Raw genomic sequence first — 22,566 nt, 5'->3', positions numbered from 1 at the left:
CACCATTGATAATCCTATAGATATGCTTAAGAATATTGTACTGAGGTATTGGGGATTCCAGTGGAGGGGTTTCCCCCCATAACGAGAAACCCAATACAGAACTGGTAGACCTACTCAATTAAACGAACAACCTCAAACAGCTCCTGGCACTACATTAAACTTAACAGAATTCCTTGGAGAACTCTCTCGAACTGATATCTGAAAGAACTACATTGTTGGTAAACTTTTGTCCCTCGAGTTTGACCAGAAACAATATTCTTCGGTTATATTTCCGACATATTAACGACTCTTTCATGGGACAAAAGATTCAAGTGTTCTCAGACTTAGCAAGGATTACACAAAAGAGGAGAAAAGAATTTCTTTTGTATAAATCTAGGGTGTTAAAATTAGGAGGCACATTGGTGCTGAGATTTCCTTGTAAATGTTGTATTTCAATTGATCTGGTGAACGATGTTTTCTTTACCTCCCAAGAAGCTATTAGAGTTTATTGAATCAGGGAAAAGGCTGTTCCTACCGTGGAGGTACTCCCTTAGTTTAAATATGCTGAATATCGGCTGTGTACATTCGTTGCTCCATCCGTTTGTAAATTGTTAATTTACTATAATTTTCCACTTGAACTATTTCTTAGTATCTTGACCAAATAATTGTGGACAAATTATATAACAAATTTGTCCTTATTTTATTTGAATGATATAAAGTATTATGTCATATATTTATTATATTTCTGATATTTCAATGCATTATGTTTGTTGATATAAATGTTAAACTTATAAATAAAGAATAAAAAAAAAAACAAATATAGACCTTTGCAGTTCTACATGACCTTATAACAGTACTTATGCACGGAAGTGGCAGTTATCGCAGCACTTACGCACGCAGGGCATGTGTCACTGCAGAGGCCTAATTACAGCATTATTCTGTGCTAGTAAATGGGCCACTCTTGGCATCTCTGCTGCTAATCTTGGATCTACCATCGAGAACTTCTAGTTCTGCTCATCTATCTCATGTATACATCAGGGCAAATAGATGATGTAACTTACACGCATATCCTTCCTTCACTTAATCGCAAACAAGCATCACTGTGTCCTTTTCTCACAGAAAGGCATAATCAGGTGTATGATACTGAAATCTGCACAAGGTTTGGTACCTGGACAGTTCCCAAGATCTCATAGATGAGAGTACAAGGTGAGCTGTCAGCTGAAATCCTGGCCAGAGAGGGAGGGATATTCACACTATATATGTGACTCTGAGTACAGAGTTCTCTACCTACACTCCTTTGCGCATTGTAGCCATGAAGATCGCAGTTGCCTTCCTGGTGGTGGCTCTGAGCTGCTGCTATCATGGTAAGCAACCTTAAATTATTACAGAAAGCTCCATATTTACTAAACTCTGAACATTCACAGCTCCTTCACTCCTCTGAAGATCAAGTCAGAACCTTCTCAGCTTCACATTTTATTCCGTGTATTAAAGTCAGCACAGAGATAGATAACCTTTCCAAATCTAAATTACATCCACAATTTACCACAACACGTGTAAAAGTGTGTTACACGTTATCAAAGCTGATTCTGGAAGCCTATTATATAAATGGAGGGTGTCTATCCAGCTCATTTTGAAAGTGATCGCCGGCCATCTTCCGACACAAATCGGGAGATGGCCGGCGATCTCCTGAACCCGGCCAAATCATTATAATGGAAAGCTGATTTTGGCCGGCGCCAACTGCTTTCCATTGCGGAGCCAGCAAAACATCAAGGGTGCGTGTCGGTAAAGTGGTGAGACAGGACGGGGGTGGGACGGGGGCGTGCTCACGAGATGGCCGGCTTCGCCCGATATTGGAAAAAAAGCCAGGCTTGACGAGCATTTCGCCGGCTTTACTTCGTCCCTTTTTTCTCACGACCAAGCTTCAAAAAGGAGCCCCAACTGACCAGATGATCACCAGAGGGAATCGGGGATCACCCCCCCTTACTCCCCCAGTGGTCACCAACCCTCTCCCACCCAAAAAAAAATTAAAATACCTTTTTTCCCGGCCTCTATGCCAGCCTCAATGTCATACCCAGCTCCCTGATAGCAGTATGCAAGTCCCTGGAGCACTTTTTAGTGGGTGCAGTGCACTTCAGACAGGTGGACCCAGGCCCATCCCCCCTCTACCTGTTAGACTTCTGGTGATAAATGGGAGCCCTCCAAAACCCACTGTACCCACATATAGGTGCCCCCCTTCACCCCTTAGGGCTATGGTAATGGTGTACAGTTGTGGGGAGTGGGCTTTGGGGGGGATTTGAGCAGCTAAACAATCAAGGGAAGGGAGCTATGCACCTGGGAGCTATTTTTATTTTTAAATTTTAGAAGTGCCCCCTAGGGTGCCCGGTTGGTGTCCTGGCATGTGAGGAGGGCCAGTGCACTACAAATGCTGGCTCCTCCCATGACCAAATGCCTTGGATTTGGCTGGGTTTGAGATGGCCGGCATTATTTTCCATTATGGCCGAAAACCGATGCCGGCCATCTCAAACTCGGCAATCTCTGTCATTTGGCCGGGCCCAACCGTATTAGTGAAAAAAAAAGATGGCGACCATCTTTTTTGAAAATACGGTTGGCTCCGCCCACTTACGGCACCGGTCCCGGAGATGGCCAGCGCCGTATGATTATGCCCCTCCACGTTACCTTTACAAAATAGACTTAAAATATGCACCTTTTGGGCTTTTCCCATAGATCCCTGTTACAAGACCAGACCCCAAGAGGGGTAACAGTATAACAGGGCACTAGGTGCATCTTTTATATCTGTCTTATAAAGATAACATATATAGCTACATGCATACAAAAAATTACCCTAAAAGAAAGGAGGACACATTTATACCGGCTCCAAAGAACATGCAACTGGGTGCAGGTATTTGCAAGTAAGAAAATGTACATTTATCAAACGTAGTGTAAAAAAAAAAGTAGTGACCATCTAAACACAGAAGTGATCCAAAAACCACTTAAGCCCCTTATAATTAAACACAATATCAACTTTCATCTGCAAACAAAAATGTTATCATAAACTTTAATGTTAAAGGGGTCTTATTTCAGAACTAGAGGACAAATGAAACCTGAATTCTCGTTTTTTACCAAATCCAAACCAGCAGCCAAATTTTCCTGATTGGTTTCGGCTGAAAATGAAAACGGCACCTCCACCACCTGCAGAGACTGGGTCCAAACAGGCTGGCCACCCACCCCTCCTAGCCCTCCCCCACTGGAAGAAAGCGAGTGCTGCTGAGCCAAACCCTCCCCCACCACTCAAAGGCCCTGCCCTGGTGGTCTAGTGGTCTCTTTGGGGCAAGAACTATAACAGTCACTGCTGCCCATGCTGGTTCCTCCATAAAAATGGCTGCCCAGAGTTCCTGCCTGAGACTGTCACCAGGACAGTTAAAGGTAGGCCTGCGGTGGGCCTTTCAGTAGTTGGGGTGGGGTGGGGCTGGATCAATGGGTCCCGCTCGCCTGTGGGAGGACAGGGTGTTGGGACCTGGTCTCTGCAGGGTGGAGTAGGTAGTGGCGGAGGCAACCCACTTGCATTTTCGACCTAAACTCCAGCTTGGATTTCAGGCCGGTTTTGGTGCCAAAAGCAAAACTGAAATTCAGTCAACCTCTATTCAAGACACTTTTGATAACAAAAGTGTCGAAAGCGTTGTTTCATATTTTACCCCCTTAAATCAGTTATTCTTGAAAAAAAATCAACAAAAAGAAAATATAATACAAATAAAGTCTTTCCAATGTAAATCATGCACTTATCTGAGCTCAGTCAGCTGATCCCGATTCTAGCATTTCAGTATAAAAATGCTTTTGTCAAGGGACAAGCCCAGCTTCCCGCAGAATTATTCACTTAACAGCACTGAATAACAGCGCTCCTCAGATAACTCCTGGCTCCATCTCTAACCGGACAGTGCCACGTAGTCTCTGGTGATATTCCAGCAACACTCTCCAGTTCAGTGCCTCTGAACATCAACGCTAGACCCAGTTTGCGTGATTTTACAGGGTTGGAGCCCTCCTCATGCTGAATATCGACCCCTATGTCTTTTGAACTGGCTTTCAGTATATGTTCTGAATATGTTTGGTTTGTGTGTCTAAATCATTTATTTCTTTTCTGTAAGCCACTTGGAAGGTAGACAGGCGGCATATAAATGTTTTTTAAGTATTTAAATATTAATCCATTAATTGACGCTTTATTTTATCTCTTTATCATCTAGTTACCAATGCACAACCTGTCCGTGGAGAGGATAGAGCTGGAACTACTCAAGGTTCTCCTTCATTGATTGAAGATGTAAGTGAATAGGGGAGCAGAGGAGGAGTTTAATGGTTGGAGCAGTGGTCTGGGAACCAGAAAGTCCAGGTTCAAATCCCATGGCAGCTCCTAGTCCAGACACCTGGGATGTACCCAAGCTGTTCCTAACCTGGGAGGGAGGAAATCAGGGCTGCTCAGGGAATACCTGCCCCAAAGCCAGAGAAGGTGATTCTAAATCCTTCCTTTGGAAATAAGCTTTGCTGAAGTGCAGAAGCTGTAAAAATAGTTTTGCTCCTCCCAATATTCAGCAGCTGAATTAGACCCAGATCTTCAATGTCGGGCTATGTCCACTCACCAAAGAATGTAAGTGCTTTTTCTCCAGCAATACATTTATAAACCCAATTATTCTAAACTGCTTGTGCATCTTTGGACAATGAATTCCAAAGCTTAGTTGTTTATTAAGTAGAAAATATTCTTAATACATTTAAAAGAATATTTTCTAGTCAATAAACAACTAAGTTTTGGAATTAATTGTCCAAAGTTACATATTTAATAACTTCATGCTGTGTTCCTTAGTCTTTGTATTTTTTGAAAAGACTAAACTGAAATTAAATTGTATACATTCCACTCCAGTCATGGATTCATAGATCTCTATTATATCTCCTCTCAACTTTCTTTTAACCAAACTGACCAGCCCTATCCTTTTTAGTCTTTCCTCATATGAGAGTTGTCTCATTCTCGTTATCATTTTCATCATCCTTCTCTATCCTTTTCTGAGATGTGACCAGACTTGTACGAAACACTCAATATGGACACACCATGAAGTGACAGAGGCAATATCCTCCTAATTTTATATATGGTGCTAAAAATTGCATGTGGACAATTGGGTAAACGCAATTTAACTGGTTAACAAGCGAATCAGTGCCAGTAATTGGGCACTAAATCAATTACTGGCGCTAATCGACTGTACTTTGTAATTACATGTGCTATTTGTTATGCACCATTCTATAAAGATGTGCACATAAGTTTCTTAGTGCGGAATCGAAAAAGTGGGCATCGTGATGGGAGGAATATGGGCAGACCACACGGAATTACTGAATTTGATGGATCCGCACTTAATTTAGACGTGAGGATTTACACCAGCTCTGAGGCCAGAGATGATGAAGAGCCTTTTTGGCTTCTCAAGGATTAATCTGGCCAACTGGAAGGTGTCAGCCTGGGAGAAATTTGGCTGCCTTCTGGTCGATGCCATTTTGCTTACTGCTCCAGACAAATGGCAGCATCACGCGTTATGCGCCAATGTTGGTGCTGACGTCAGTGCTGAGTTTGGCGTGGAAACATTCGTGCAGCATATTGCACAAAATTCTGCACCTATCAATCTGCATATATATTTTTGGGGCGTGGAAATCGACACTAAGTGCTGCTCCACATATAGCGCTCAACTGGAGTGACGTCTATGGAACAGCAGTTAGCGTGCAATTTTTTCAGCAACGGTTCTTGGTATCCTATATAGAATTTGGTCCTATGATTTTTCTCCATTTTATTCTCCCTTCTTTCCTAATAATTCTTATCATTGTGTGGGTTGTAGTTCCTGCCACACACTGAGCAGAGGATTTCAATTGTCCACAATGATGTTTTAATCCTTTTCCTGGGTAGCAACTCCGAATGTGGAACCTAGCAAAGTGCAGCTATAGCACTTGTCCACATTAAATATCATCTGTTCCCAATTGCAAGTTTCTTTTGCAATTTCTCACCACCTGCTTATGATTAAATAATTTACAGAAACTGTGAATCATCTGCTCCGCTCATTCTGCCTCGCCTCACCCTATGCTTGGAACAACCTTCCCGAAGCCTTACGCCAAGCCCCCTCCCTGCCCAAGTCTTTGCTTAAAGCCCACCTCTTCAATGCTGCGTTCAGCACCTAACTCTTACCTTTCAGGAAATCCAGACTGCCCCAATTTGACTGCCCCTATCAGACTGACTGTTCGCGTGTCCTTTAGATTGTAAGCTCTTTGAGCAGGGACTGTCCTTCTATGTTAAATTGTACAGGGCTGCGTAACCCTAGTAGCGCTTTAGAAATGTTAAGTAGTAGTAATAGTAGTAGTATCACCTCACTTATGCCTATTTCCAGATCAATTAGAAATATGTGAACAAATGGGGAGAGCATGTAGAACATGGATCATGGGTATCAGGAAATATGACCCCCTAGCAATTACCTCAGAGGAGGGCGGGACTTAATGCGGGAAGAGCCTATTACCTCGGAGGAGGGTGGGACTTAATGCGGGAAGGCCGGCCCGACGTGCAGGAGATTTTTACTAGCAGGGCATACGCGAGGCGCTGCCTGCTACTCCGGCCGCTTCTCAATTTTTTACAGGACAGCGATCAATCGTCGGGGGGGGGGGCGCTTCTCAATTTTTTTTTAAAGTTAGTGGGTGCAGCAGGAGGAGAACAGAGTTGGTAGGTGGGTCGGGTCGGGTTGGGGGGGACTCAGATGGGAGAAGGGTGTGGGATGGGGGTTCTCAGTTGGGGGGAGGGGGTAAGGGGGACTCAGATGGGAGAAGGGTGTGGGATGGGGGTTCTCAGTTGGGGTAAGGGGGACTCAGATGGGAGAAGGGGGTAAGGCGGACTCAGATGGGAGAAGGGTGTGGGATGGGGGTTCTCAGTTGGGGGAAAGGGGTAAGGGGGACTCAGATGGGAGAAGGGTGTGGGATGGGGGTTCTCAGTTGGGGGAGGGGGTAAGGGGGACTCAGATGGGAGAAGGGTATAGGATGGGGGTTCTCAGATGGGAGAAGGGGGCTGGAACTGGGGTTTGAGAAGGGGCCATATGGGAAATGGGGGCCATGCATGGGGCTGGTGGGAAAATGGGGCATGCGTGGATCAGGTGGGAGAATGGTTCTGGGGCTGAAAAGCGGGGCTCTAATACAAGGCATGTGGATGAAGGGGGCTGAAAAGGAGGGTAGGTGGGATAAGGGGGCTAGTACTGGGACTGGAGGCTGAAAGGGGGCAAGAGCTGAAACTGTGGGTACTGGGGGCTGAAAAGGAGATAGGGAGAAGTGTCTGGGGCTGAAGCTTGGGACTGGTGGGAGAAAAGGGCTGGGGCTGAAACGGGGGACTGGTGGGATAGTGGGGCTGAAAAAAAGGGGCAGAGGGAGGGGCAGATCCTGGATGGAAGGGGGAGCGAGAGGGAGGGCAGACCCGAATGGATGGGAGAGGGAGGGCAAATGGTGGATTGAAGGGGCAGAGAGAAAGGGCAGACAGTGGATGGAAGGGATAGAAAGGGCAGACAGTGAATGGAAGGGGCAGAGATAGAGGGCAGATGTGCACGGAAGGGGCAGGGAGAGAGGGCAGACATTGGATGGAGGGGACAGCAGAGAGGGCAGACACTGGATGGCAGAGAGAGAGCGAAGACAGATGCTGGATGGAAGGAAGACAGTGAAAAGAAGATGAGGAAAGCAGAAACCAGAGACAACAAACTGTAAATAAAATATATATTTTTATTTTTTTGCTTTAGGATATAGTATTGTAGCTGTGTTAATAAATGTTTATAATAGAACATGTAAATAAGGTAATCTTTTTATTGGACTAATTTTAATACATTTTGACAAACTTTCAGAGAACAAAGCCCCCTTCCTCAGGTCAGGATAGGATACTGTAACAGCTCTTTCTCCGAGGACAAGCAGGCTGCTTGTTCTCACGACTGGGGTGACGTCCGCGGCAGCCCCCACCAACCGGAAGAAGCTTCGCGGGCGGTCCGCACGCAGGGCACGCCCACCGCACATGCGCGGCCGTCTTCCCGCCCGTGCGTGACCGTTCCCGCCAGTCTTTTCTTTTCCACGCCTGGAGAGAGACGTGTTCACCTCTCTCTCTTCCTCAGCCCCGGAAAACCGTCGCGTTGTTCGCGAACCTTTCTCTTTTTTCGTTTATTTTCGTTGCACGTTCCCCTAACAAATTTTTTTCTGTTAAAAAAGGAGAACGCGCTGTACTTTTCCCTCGTTTTCTAGCGGCCTTGTGGCCGCGCGGTCAAGTTGTTTTTCGAGGTGTGATTTTACCGCCACCATCGACAACTTTGATTTCGCCGACACGATTTTTCCGTCGATGTCCTCGAAGGTCCCGAGTGGATTTAAGAAGTGTGGTCGGTGCGGCCGGCCTATCTCGCAGACCGACACTCACGCTTGGTGCCTCCAGTGCCTCGGGCCGGAGCACGATACCAAGTCATGTACTTTGTGTCTTGGTCTCCGGAAACGGACTCAAGTAGCGAGGCAAGTTCTTCGGGACCGTCTTTTTGGAACTTGCGCCGGCCCCTCGACGTCGACCTCGACAGCATCGGTATCGACGGCCGGTTCTTCGGTACCGGTATCGATGTCCGCAAAATCGGCACCGATGGCATCGACCCCAGGAGCACAGGTCCCGTCGGCCCGCCGGTCCTCCGGTGACGGTAGGGGTGAGAGGCCGCGTGGGCAATCGGCCCCGGTCACTCCCTCTGCCCATGGCCCTCGGGACCGAACCCTGTCTGACCCGGTCCCTCGAGACCGAGGGGGATCGACCTCCTCCTCCTCCTCCATTCCACCTAGCGCCGATGACGGGCATCGCAAGAAAACAAAGGTGCCGGAGAGGAGTCGACGCCGAGTAAGCGTCAGCGTCGAGAGGAGAGGTCCCCCTCTGTAGTAGAGGTACCGACGCGTCAGGGTCCCAGCACTTTGGTGCAGTCTCCTGGACCCGAGCAGCTTCTGGCACCGACGCCTCTACCGGCCCCCCCGTCTTTCCCGGCAGCGGGCCTGGACGAGTGCCTCCGAGCCATCCTTCCGGGGATCCTGGAAGGGCTGATGCGCCAGACTGTGCCTGCGCCGGGGGTGCTTGCGCCCTCGGCGCCGTTGACTGTGGCACCGGCAAGCTCTAGCCCGGTGCCAAGGCCTTCGACGCTGACGCCGCTTGCGGCGCCGGTCTCGACCGCCATGCAGGTGGAGTCCCCGTCGATGTCGATGGAGGGAGCTTCGTCCCCGCCGGCGCGGGAGTCCACTGCTCGACGACACCGAGGCCTCGGTGCCTCGACGTCGAGCCAGGCCCGGTTGAGGACTCAGCTGCATGAGCTTATGTCCGACACCGAGGAAGAGGCCTCGTGGGGGGAGGAGGAGGACCCCAGATATTTCTCCTCAGAGGAGTCTGTGGGCCTTCCCTCCAACCCCACGCCTTCACCAGAGAGAAAGCTCTCGCCTCCTGAGAGCCTCTCCTTTGCCTCCTTTGTCAGGGGTATGTCTATATGCATTCCCTTCCCCGTGGTCTCTGTGGATGAGCCGAGGGCTGAGATGCTCGAGGTCCTCGATTATCCATCACCACCTAGAGAGTCCTCCACGGTACCGTTGCACAATGTCCTCAAAGAGACACTGCTTCGGAACTGGATGAGACCATTATCTAATCCCACCATCCCCAAGAAAGCAGAGTCCCAATACAGAATCCACTCGGACCCAGAGTTAATGCGGCCCCAATTGCCTCATGACTCGGCGGTCGTGGACTCTGCTCTCAAGAGGGCACGGAGTTCGAGGGATACCGCCTCGGCGCCCCCGGGGCGGGAGTCTCGCACTCTGGACTCGTTTGGGAGGAAGGCCTACCAATCTTCCATGCTCGTGACCCGCATCCAGTCTTACCAGCTCTACACGAGCATCCAAATGCGGAATAATGTGAAGCAACTGGCGGACCTGGTTGACAAGCTCCCGCCGGAACAGTCCAGGCCTTTTCAGGAGGTGGTCAGGCAGCTGAAGGCGTGCAGAAAGTTCCTGTCCAGGGGTATATATGACACCTGTGACGTGGCATCTCGTGCTGCGGCCCAAGGTATAGTGATGCGCAGGCTCTCATGGCTGCGTGCCTCTGACCTGGACAACCGCACCCAGCAGAGACTGGCCGACGTCCCTTGCCGGGGGGATAATATTTTTGGCGAGAAGGTCGAGCAGCTGGTGGACCAACTGCATCAGCGGGAAACCGCCCTCGACAAGCTCTCCCACCGGGCGCCTTCAGCATCCACCTCAGCAAGTGGACGTTTTTCCCGGGCCCGGCAGGCTGCACCCTATGCTTTTACCAAGCGTAGATACACCCAGCCGGCCCGAAGGCCTCGTCAGGCACAGGGACAGCCCCAGCGCGCTCGTTCTCGTCAACAGCGTGCGCCTAAGCAGCCCCCTGCGCCTCCACAGCAAAAGCCGGGGACGGGCTTTTGACTGGATCCATGGGAACATAGCCGCCCTCAAAGTGTCTGTACCGGACGATCTGCTGGTCGGAGGGAGGTTAAAATTTTTTCACCAAAGGTGGCCTCTCATAACCTCCGACCAGTGGGTTCTCCAAATAGTGCGGTGCAGATACACCCTGAATTTGGCCTCCCTGCCACCAAATTGTCCTCCGGGAGCTCAATCCTTCAGCTCCCATCACAAGCAGGTACTTGCAGAGGAACTCTCCGCCCTTCTCAGCGCCAATGCGGTCGAGCCCGTACCACCCGGGCAGGAAGGGCAGGGATTCTATTCCAGGTACTTCCTTGTGGAAAAGAAAACATGGGGGATGCGTCCCATCCTAGACCTGAGAGGCCTGAACAAATTCCTGGTCAAAGAAAAGTTCAGGATGCTTTCCTTGGGCACCCTTCTGCCAATGATTCAGAAAAACGATTGGCTATGTTCCCTGGATTTAAAGGACGCATACACTCACATCCCGATACTGCCAGCTCACAGACAGTATCTCAGATTCCGCCTGGGCGCACGGCACTTTCAGTATTGTGTGCTGCCCTTTGGGCTCGCCTCTGCCCCACGGGTGTTTACAAAGTGCCTCGTGGTGGTAGCGGCGTATCTACGCAAGCTGGGAGTGCACGTGTTCCCATATCTCGACGATTGGCTGGTCAAGAACACCTCGGAGGCAGGAGCCCTCCGGTCCATGCAGTGCACTATTCAACTCCTGGAGCTGCTGGGGTTTTTGATAAATTACCCAAAGTCCCATCTCCAGCCAGCCCAGTCTCTGGAATTCATAGGAGCTCTGCTGAATACCCAGACGGCTCAGGCCTTCCTTCCCGAAGCGAGGGCCAACAACCTCCTGTCCCTGGCTTCGCAGACCAGAGCGTCTCAGCAGGTCACAGCTCGGCAGATGTTGAGACTTCTGGGTCATATGGCCTCCACAGTTCATGTGACTCCCATGGCTCGTCTTCACATGAGATCTGCTCAATGGACCCTAGCTTCCCAGTGGTTTCAAGCCACCGGGAATCTAGAAGATGTCATCCGCCTCTCCACCAGTTGCCGCACTTCACTGCTCTGGTGGACCATTCGGACCAATTTGACCCTGGGACGTCCATTCCAAATTCCACAGCCCACGAAAGTGCTGACGACGGATGCATCTCACCTGGGGTGGGGAGCTCATGTCGATGGGCTTCACACCCAGGGTCTGTGGTCCCTCCAGGAAAAGGATCTGCAGATCAACCTCCTGGAGCTCCAAGCGATCTGGAACGCACTGAAGGCTTTCAGAGATCAGCTGTCCTGCCAAATTATTCAAATTCGGACAGACAATCAGGTTGCAATGTATTACACCAACAAGCAGGGGGGCACCGGATCTCACCCCCTGTGTCAGGAAGCCGTCGGGATGTGGCATTGGGCTTGCCAGTTCGGCATGCTTCTCCAAGCCACATACCTGGCAGGTGTAAACAACAGTCTGGCCGACAGACTAAGCAGAGTCATGCAACCGCACGAGTGGTCGCTTCATTCCAGAGTGGTACGCAAGATCTTCCGAGAGTGGGGCACCCCCTCGGTGGACCTTTTCACCTCTCAGACCAACCACAAGCTGCCTCTGTTCTGTTCCAGACTTCAGGCACACGGCAGACTAGCGTCGGATGCCTTTCTCCTTCATTGGGGGACCGGCCTCCTGTATGCTTATCCTCCCATACCTTTGGTGGGGAAGACCTTACTGAAGCTCAAGCAAGACCGCGGCACCATGATTCTTTTGGCCCCATCAGATCTGGTTCCCTCTTCTTCTGGAGTTGTCCTCAGAAGAACCGTGGAGATTGGAGTGTTTTTCGACTCTCATTTCGCAGAACGACGGAGCATTGCTGCACCCCAACCTTCAGTCTCTGGCTCTCACGGCCTGGATGTTGAGGGCGTAGACTTCACTGCGTTGGGCCTGTCTGAGGGTGTCTCCCGGGTCTTGCTTGCCTCTAGGAAGGATTCCACTAAAAAGAGTTACTTTTTCAAGTGGAGGAGGTTTGTCGTTTGGTGTGAGAGCAAGGCCCTAGAACCTCGTTCTTGCCCTGCACAGAACCTGCTTGAATACCTTCTGCACTTATCAGAGTCTGGCCTCAAGACCAACCCAGTAAGGAATCACCTTAGTGCGATTAGTGCTTACCATTATCGTGTGGAAGGTAAAACCATCTCTGGAGAGCCTTTAGTCGTTCGTTTCATGAGAGGCTTGCTTTTGTCAAAGCCCCCTATCAAGCCTCCTGCAGTGTCATGGGATCTCAACGTCGTCCTCACCCAGCTGATGAAACCTCCTTTTGAGCCACTGAATACCTGCCATCTGAAGTACTTGACCTGGAAGGTCATTTTCTTGGTGGCAGTTACTTCAGCTCGTAGGGTCAGTGAGCTTCAAGCCCTGGTAGCTCATGCTCCATATACCAAATTTCATCACAACAGAGTAGTGCTCCGCACCCACCCAAAGTTCCTGCCGAAGGTGGTGTCGGAGTTCCATCTTAACCAGTCAATTGTCTTGCCAACATTCTTTCCCAGACCGCATACCCGCCCTGCTGAACGTCAGTTGCACACATTGGACTGCAAGAGAGCATTGGCCTTCTATTTGGAGCGGACACAGCCCCACAGACAGTCCACCCAATTGTTTGTTTCTTTCGACCCTAACAGGCTAGGGGTCGCTGTCGGGAAACGCACCATCTCCAATTGGCTAGCAGATTGCATTTCCTTCACTTACGCCCAGGCTGGGCTGGCTCTTGAGGGTCATGTCACGGCTCATAGTGTTAGAGCCATGGCAGCGTCAGTGGCCCACTTGAAGTCAGCCACTATTGAAGAGATTTGCAAGGCTGCGACGTGGTCATCTGTCCACACATTCACATCACATTACTGCCTCCAGCAGGATACCCGACGCGACAGTCGGTTCGGGCAGTCGGTGCTGCAGAATCTGTTTGGGGTGTAAATCCAACTCCACCCTCCAGGACCCGAATTTATTCTGGTCAGGCTGCACTCTCAGTTAGTTGTTCTTCATAGGTCAATTTTCTGTTGTTCCCTCGCCGTTGCGAGGTTCAATTGACCTGGGTTCTTGTTTTGAGTGAGCCTGAGAGCTAGGGATACCCCAGTCATGAGAACAAGCAGCCTGCTTGTCCTCGGAGAAAGTGAGTGATACATACCTGTAGCAGGTGTTCTCCGAGGACAGCAGGCTGATTGTTCTCACCTACCCTCCCTCCTCCCCTTTGGAGTTGCGTTTCATCTTTTTTGCTTGTCATTCAACTGGCGGGAACGGTCACGCACGGGCGGGAAGACGGCCGCGCATGCGCGGTGGGCGTGCCCTGCGTGCGGACCGCCCGCGAAGCTTCTTCCGGTTGGTGGGGGCTGCCGCGGACGTCACCCCAGTCGTGAGAACAATCAGCCTGCTGTCCTCGGAGAACACCTGCTACAGGTATGTATCATTCACTATACTGTATTGACCTGAGGACAGAGGTTTTGGCCTCTGAAAGCTAAATGTATTAGTCCAATAAAATGGTATTATTTTATTTTCTATATTTGTTTTGTTTCTATTTGTTAATTTGTAAAGTGGTGATTGGTATTTGTTAGTTTTTTTTCAAATTTACATCTGTTGTCTTTATATTTTGCACAGTACTAGGGGACATTTTCTGTTTCTGTGGTGTTGTATGCTGAATCTGGCATCTTGGGGGTTCAGTTTAATTTTTGTCTAAATAGAAAGTTTAAATATTACTACTTATTCTATAGTGGATTAGGGTGTATCTGTGTTTGTGAAAAAGACATGGTTTTCAGTTGGCATTGACTGTGCAGGATCGACAAGCCCTGGAGCTGGAGGCCTTGGAGCTCGGAGGGAGGGGTGGCCGGCTCTGGAGCTAGGGTGGGGGTGGAGCTAGGGTGGGGCGGAGCTAGGGTGGGGCGGAGTTGGGGTGGGGGTGGGGCTAGGGTGGGGTCCCGTCAAATTGGTCTGCATAGGGCCCCGCACTTGCTAAGACCAGCCCTGTCGAGAAGTATGCTGTGATCAACAGTGTCAAAAGCAGCGGAAAGATCAAGAAGAATGAGGATGGAATATTGACCTCTGGATTTAGCCAGTAATAGGTCATTGGAGACTTTAGTAAGCGTAGTTTCGGTTGAGTGGAGAGGGCGAAAACCAGATTGTAGTGGGTCAAGAATAGCATGTGAAGAGAGAAAATCAAGGCAGCGGTGGTGAACTGCATGCTCAAGTAATCTGGAGAGAAAAGGGAGGAGGGAGATGGGTCGGTAATTAAAGGGACAAGTAGGGTCAAGTGAAGGCTTCTTAAGGAGAGGTGTGACCACAGCATGTTTAAAGGCAGTAGGGACAGTTGCAGTGGAAAGTGAGAGGTTGAGAATGTGACAGATAAAAGGAATAAGAGCAGGTGAGATGGCATTAAGAAGGTGGGTGGGAATGGGATCAGAGGAACAGGTGGTACATTTTAAGGAAGAAAGGAGAAGTGTAGTTTCCTCTATAGTAACTTCAGGAAAGGAGGAAAAGGAATGAGGGGAAGGAGAGAGAGGGGAACCGACTAGTGGAGGGAGAGGTGGTGAGGTAGAGAATTCAAGGTTTATCTTTTGAACCTTGTCGTGAAAGAATTCAGCAAGGGCCTGAGGAGATAATGAAGGGGGAGTTGGGGGAGGGGGCACCTTGAGGAGAGAGTTCAATGTGGTGAAGAGAAGTCGAGGGTTAGAGCCAAGAGAGTTGGTCAGTTGGATATAATAATCCTGTTTTGCGCATAAAAGAGCAGATTGGAAGGAGGTCAGCATGAACTTAAAGTGTAAGAAATCAGCAAGGGCCCGAGACTTCCACCAGAGGCATTCGGCGGAGCGGGTACAGGAACGTAGGTAGCAGATATTAGAAGTCAACCAAGGTTGGGGTTTTGTACGCCTTATAGGGCGGGTCATCAAACGTGCAAGTGTGTCTAAGGCAGAGGATAGAGTATTGATGTAAGAAGAAACAGCCTCGTTGACAGACGTGGATGGTGCCACAGTAGAGAGGAGGTTTGAAACATGGGAGGATAGAGATGAAGGGTCAGTATCGTGAAGATTCCTAGATAAATTAGATAAGATAGGACGGGACTGGGAGGGAGGAGATTTAAGTGTGAAAGTTATAAGATGGTGATCAGAGAGGGGAAGATCAGAGGCAAGGAAACTAGAGGGTGAACAGTTGGAGAAGATGAGATCAAGACAGTGACCATTTTGATGAGTGGGGGAGGTGGAGCATAGTTGGAGATTAAAGGAGGATGTTAAAGCGAGTAACTTGGAAATATAAGAGTTGGAAGGATCATTAGCAGGAATATTAAAGTCACCAAGGATGAGAGAGGGGGAGGAAGGATCATGGAAGAAGGCAAGCCAGGCATCAAAGTCACTGAGAAAGGATGAAAGGGACTTATCAGGGGGACGATAAATGACTGCTAGTCGAAGAGGCAGAGGAGAGAAAAGGTGGATAGAGTGGACTTCAAAGGAGGAAAAACAGTGAGATTGAGGTGGAAGAAGGGGTTGAAATCTGGAGGAGGGAGAGAGAAGTAGTCCAGCACCGCCCCCGCGACCAGCAGGGCGAGGAGTATGTGAAAAAAGATAACCGCCATGGCAGAGGGCTGCAACTGAAGCAGAGTCATCAGGGCAGAGCCAGGTTTCTGTTATGGCGAGCAGATGGAGGTGACGCGAGATAAAGAGGTCCTGGATATAGGGGAGTTTGTTACAGATAGAGCGGGCATTCCATAGGGCGCAAGAAAAGGGCAGAGAAGAGGAGGGGAGTAGAGGAATAGAGATGAGGTTAGAGAGGTCGCGGTGAGATCTGTAGAGTTGGGATAATAGTTGGTGAGGAGGGCCAGGATTGGGATTGATGTCGCCGGCTGAGAGTAAGAGAAGGAGTAAAAGAGAGCGGAGGAGAGTAGGAGAGGTGTGGCCATGAAGGCGAGAGGTATTTAGGTGGAATGGGGAAGGCAAAATGGAGGGAAGAAAGAGACGGAGACTAAAAGCCAAGAGGGTAGGAGAGAAGGTGAGGTGATGAAGTCGATGGATGGGCAGTGAGTTCCTGTAGCAGAGAGAGGTAGGGGGTGAGGGAAAAGATGAGGAAGGGACAGGGCTAGGAAGAGAATGTGAATAGGGGCCATAAATGACTGAGGTACTTTAGCAACTGGGAAGAAGATTAGATGTAAAGAGAAAAATGCCCCGCGCGGCACCTAGAACGGATCGGAGTGGACCTGGGTGTCACCCCAGAGAAGGCTGTAAGGATATGCAGATGAGCTGCAAGTCCTCCACAGCACCTGAAAGGCAGCCGGTGGTAGAGCTGGGCACCTCTCAGCTGAGGAAAGGCTTACCAGGGGTTAGGCCAAAGCCAGCATTCCTCCCCCTGAGGGTCGCCTGATCCTAGCCATAAAGCACCTGGAAACTCTGTGCACTTGGAGCGAGGGCCCTGGGAAGATCGGGGTGGACCTGGAGTCACCCCGGATACAGCTGTGAGGAAATGCAGAAGGGCTGCAAGTCCTCCACAGCACCTGGTGGGAGCACTGGGCACCTAGAGCGGAGGCCCTGAGTGGATCGGAGTGGACCTGGGTGTCACCCCAGAGAAGGCTGTAAGGATATGCAGATGAGCTGCAAGTCCTCCACAGCACCTGAAAGGCAGCCGGTGGTAGAGCTGGGCACCTTTCAGCATCTATTGCCAGATCTATCATTGTGTTACTGTCTCAGAAATATTTCCTTTCTAACCCAAGTTTCTGTTTTCCCCTCTAGGGCATCTTACTTTCCATTTTCAAACTCATCAACGAGCTGATAGCTGGAGGTAAAATCTGCTTCATATTTTAGATACATTAATAGTTTATAATCAGAATGAATAATCTCATGCATATGCATTTCAGGCTGAAATCAAGCCTGGCTGTGTTCAGTTGAATCTGATTATCAATAAAATTTGCTCAACAGGTTGATTGACTAACTAAGTTTACCAAGCAGTGGTAAAAGGGGCCCTGTGGTGGTGTCCGGCCCCCTTTTATTGCCGCCCGATAGAAGGGTTTTTTTTTCCCAGAAGGAAATGGCCATGTGGTAAGTTAAACACTTGCAGTGCTGCAATTTCCTGGGGGAGCCCTTTCCTCCTCCTGCAGGGGATGGGGGCGGGAACTCCCAAGGGAGCCCGGTGGTAGAGCCCAATTGGCATGTGGCAAGCCATGGTAGGCTTGCCGTGCCTTTGTAAAAGGGCCCCTAACAGCAGATACTTTTTCATATGGGTACTACTCTGGATAGAAAACAGTAAAGCATACAGAAGAAAAAAGCACAACTGGGCCTTCAAGACCGAGACAACAGGAGTCCTTTATTAAGATCAGACCCAACACGGGCCGTGTTATGGTGCAAACAGCACCTGTCTCAGGGGTCCAAGTTTAATATCAAGAGGCGCAGGTAGGGAGATTTGAGAAACTCCCGTAGAACGCCGTCGGTCAGAATCCATACCTACTGAGCTCCCTACCTGCGCCTCTTGATATTAAACTTGGTCCCCTCAGGCAGGCGATGTTTGCGCCGCAACACGGCCCGTGTCGGGTCTGATCTTAATAAAGGACTCCTGTTGTCTCAGTCTTGAGGGCCCAGTAGTGCTTTTTTCCTCTCTGTATTACTCTGGATGTTGCATAACTTTATTCCTTAAGAGGGTCTTTAGCTTGCGGTAAAAATCAGATGACGGTAAATGCTGAGACACTCATTATATTCCTATGGGCATCTTAGCGTTTACCACCAGCTGATTTTTACCACAAGCTAAAAATGCTAGAGTGCATTTGTAAACCACCCCTAAATAAATTAATAATTTTAAAACTGTGAGGTCCTTAGATTAGACACTAGCATGTACCTAATGCAGCAAAACATGGAGTACTATGGGATGCACTCAAGCGTCCTGCAGTAACTCTGAAATCTGTGCAAGCTAAAAAAAAAGTTTCTTTTTGGTGGGGGTGGGGGGGGGGGAGTCGGGGCAGAAAATGGGAATTCCTGCACTAACTATAACATGCTAACTGGTTGGTGCACAGATGAAACAGGAGCCCTTATTGCGTATAAAATGGATCGTGTATAATTGTAAAAAATGGCCATGGCCATTAATGCAAAAAAAATAGAAAAAAGCCATTTTTGTGGCTACGATAAAAATGACCTTAGTATGTTTACTCGGGTTTCCTTTGTCTAATAGTACAGAAAATTGTATTAAGATTGTCCAATAATATAGGTATCATATCATCTTACTTTTTTTTATTACGTTTAAGCTCAGTAGTAGTAGAATCCATTCAGGGGAAATCAGGAGGGGGTCAATACTTTTCACATCACTGGACATTAACAGCCTGCAATCAGAATGACTAATCTTGTGCTGAAAGAGTAACAAACATCAAATACAAACCAACTGACCCTTCCAGTCTGCCCAGTGATATTCTTTTCCTCTTGTTTTCTACTACTTTGGGTTGATCACATTTATAAACCAACATTTGCTTCCCCCTCCTCCTCTCAATTCTTCCCCACCACTGACCTCTGGAATAATTTTACTGAAATCTTACTTCAGCATTGACAGGATGTGACAGTTGTGTTCCATGAGCCTCCCAGTTCCACCTGTAACATTTTGCAGTTTGGGTCAGTCCTGTGGTTCAGTGCCAACCCCATGTACACTAAGTGGGAGGATTCAGGAGAGACCTGAGCCTATTTTCTGACAGTGTGGGTCTAGAAACACTGCAGAGGGGGCACTAACTCTCCACTGAGGAAAGGAGTGGGACACAGAAATGTCTCTCACAGCATTAAATACTGGCAGTGTCCTCCCTTAGAGCTGGAGCCCTTTACTTTCATTATATCAGAGAACAGACATGAGAGCAGTCCTTATTAAAAAGGAAACATGAGCAATAAGATAACAAAATCCTCACTGGCTACACTAGTATAATACAGGGCTAAATTAAAAACTCTCTCTCTGATCTTCAAGGCCCTTAAAGGAAATGGGCCAGAATACTTGAAGAACAGGATCTCCTTCTAGGTACCTCCAAGGTTACTAAAGTCCTTCCAAGGAATATCCCTAACCTCATCCTCTCCAAAGGATGCACCAAACAAGCCTTCTCCAGAGTAGCCCCCTCAGAAAGGTTATCTCTGCTTCAGGAAGCAGGTGAAAGCTTGGCTCTTCTCCAAGCCTTTAAACGCAAGCAGCATGTAACTAGCTAGTCAGACACACAAGGACTGACACCAACTGCACATACTGTAGCAGGACTTGTTTACTACAGGGCACCTTTTATAAATCCACGTGCACTTTTTGTGTAAGTTAATCACCCTTATCTTTTACCTAAACTCATGACTCTATCTTCTGTCTCTATGTTGAACCACGACTACCTCCTGTGCTGTTTAAAATGTTTTAATCTGTATTGTGCTGGCATTGTAAATGACTAAGAAGCGTATTTTCAAAGCAGTTGGCCTTACAAAGTTACACAGTAAACGAAGGAACTTTAAGTGCTTTGAAAATGAGCCCCACAGTATGCTATAAAGTGCAGCTCTTTGAACATTTTTTACTGCTGTAATTGCTTATCTCCTCTGTCCAGGTTATTCTTGCTGTACAGTGCCTTGGGTGAATTTATTCAAAAAGGCAATAAATAAATAATGCATTAAATGTTAATAAACAGGTACAGTCACAGTTAATGAGCAGCCAATCAGAATCCCTCTTCTGTACAATCACAGCAAATTAGCAGCCAATTAGAATCCTTCTACTGTACAGTCACAGCTAATGAGCAGCCAATGAAAGTCTTTTTATACTACAGTTATCAATAGAAATCAAACAAAATAAAACATGGAAAAGAAAATAAGATGATACCTTTTTTATCGGACATAACTTAATACATTTCTTGATAAGAGTGGACTAACACTATACTACAGTTAGAACTCTCCAGTAATCCGGATAATTCCATGATGCAATCATAACTAATGAGCAGCTAATTAATGTGCCCTGGAGGTGCCTTTACAGTACCTCCCTGTTTAATGTTGCTTATAATGATCCCATCAGATGAATCTTTTATTTTTCTGTTAAAGATTGATTCTCTTTTGTAGTTCTTTTGTAGTTCTTGGTTCTATTCCGTGATCGAGGAGCTTTTTGGCACAGACTCTCCACGGATGACTGAAGAGAGCTGAATCCTGTCTGCTCCTTTCTGTTCAGCATAGGGATCTTCCTCCATTTCTGCTGGCATTTCTGCTAGACACTTCTCATGATTCTGCTGTCCCTTGTATCACTTCCTCAATAAAGTAAAAGCAGTGAAATTCCTGGTTCTCCTACTTTCTTCTCTTTTCCCAGGAGAAAAGAGCTTCTTTCTAGAGTACATAAGATGTCATCTGTATATTTAATTTATTTATGTATTTTGTGAACTTAGCCTGCCTGCAAACCTAGGTGGGTTACATCCTTTAAAACATATACAATATGATTTAAAAAACACAACTTATTCATTTATTAGACTCTATTAACCACCTTGTGAGGTAGTGGGTGCTCCATGGCTGGATTCCCATAGGATCACTCCCTAACTGAGACTGAGGGTAGGTGGAGTTAACACCTGCAGAGTCAGAGGGGCAGAGCTTAGGCAGGGAGGTGGTTAAATGCCCTGAAGTAGAATAGATCAGAGAGGCCTCAAGACAAGAGGTCTCCAAGAGAGAGAGGCCTGAGTCAAGAAGCCTCTACGAAGCAGGCCTGGGAGAGGATCTCTCAGCAGTGGCGGATTTAGGGTAGGTGCGCAACTCCTTAAACCCCTCTTGGCTCAGTCTTCACCCGGGCAATGACAGCGGCACTTATAGCCTGCCTGTAGCCTGCTCCGGGACTTTCTCGGTTCAAGGAGGAAGCCCCGGAACAGGCCGTGTATGAGTGCTGCTGCTCGGTTGAAGACCAAAGCCAAAACGATTTTAAGGCGGCGAGTGGGTGGGAGACAGAGACAAGGGTGGGGATGGAGATGGGGGTGGCAGCAGCAGCATGGCACAGGGGGCAGGGGAGATGCAGCCCTTGTAAAAAGTTCCTGACTATGCTACTGCCTGTTAGCAATGAGTCTATTTGATTACCAATATACCAGCTGTTGAGAAACTAGAACAAGCTGGTTTGCTGTTGATCTGAAGATGGAAAAAACACATTAGCTTGCAGAAAAGACGGCTGATTGGAGATATGATAGAGGTATATAAAATACTGAGTGAAGTGGAACGGGTAGACGTGAATCACTTCTATACTCTTTCCAAAAATGCTAGGACTAGGGGGCACACAATGAAGCTACAAAGTAGTAAATTTAAAACGAATCAGAGAAAATATTTCTTCACCCAACGTTTAATTAAACTCTGGAATTCGTTGCCAGAGAATGTGGTAAAAGCAGTTAGCTTAATGGGGTTTATGTTTAAATTTGTTTATTAATTTTCATTAAATACAAAGATATCATCAAATATAAGTCATTTTTCAAAGGAAATTATATAAAGAGGCAAAGTTACAATATTATATTAGTTTAACAGTCCACAAACATTATGAGTGATTCAAGATAGTTTGAAAACCAATGGAAGTTGGATAATTAAGAATAATACAACTTAAAAATTAAGCAGGAGGTAACCCTTTAATAATACAACCTTTTCTTATATGAACTTAACCCTTATCGCCTTGTGCATTAAGGAAAGTACGTAATTGTTCTGGGTCATTCAAAGTCAATAAACACTTGCAAGGAAATCTCAATTGAAAGCTAGCCTTAATAGCCAAAGAATCTTGTTTCATCTCTAGAAATTTCTCTCTTCTCTGTTGCGTCCAACGCGAAATATCTGGAAATATTGAGACCTTGCTACCTTTAAATTCCGGATGAATATTTTTAAAGTCTCAACAGAGCTTCTTTGTCTTGTAGAAATACAAATGAAGCAATCAGAGTAGCTCTAGACTCAATATTTTCTTTCGTCTGTTCCAAAAAATCTGTCAAGTGGTTCAGATGTGCTTTCTTGATTTATAGAAACGCTTTGTTGTAATTTTGGCATCACTTTCAAGTAATATATTCTCTGCAAAGATGGAAGGGATTGGCCACTGTTGGAAACAGGATACTGGGCTTGATGGACCTTCGGTCTGTCCCAGTATGGCAACACTTAAGTACTTATGTACTTATAAGTCATTATTAT

The 22,566-nt window shown here is 47.7% G+C and overlaps 1 long non-coding RNA gene across 1 annotated transcript; it reads left to right on the top strand.

The window, feature by feature from the left end:
- The first annotated feature begins 1,088 nt into the window (after nt 1–1,088).
- Nucleotides 1,089–20,706, top strand: LOC115458701. The gene is made up of 4 exons (XR_003940140.1): nt 1,089–1,343; nt 4,215–4,288; nt 17,197–17,245; nt 20,511–20,706. It is a non-coding gene; the product is annotated as an uncharacterized LOC115458701 (long non-coding RNA).
- Nucleotides 20,707–22,566: the final 1,860 nt, after the last annotated feature.

The sequence above is a fragment of the Microcaecilia unicolor genome, unplaced genomic scaffold, assembly GCF_901765095.1.
Source record: "Microcaecilia unicolor unplaced genomic scaffold, aMicUni1.1, whole genome shotgun sequence".
In the NCBI taxonomy this organism is placed as follows: Eukaryota; Metazoa; Chordata; class Amphibia; order Gymnophiona; family Siphonopidae; genus Microcaecilia; species Microcaecilia unicolor.
This window is presented reverse-complemented; position numbering and strand designations above follow the sequence as displayed.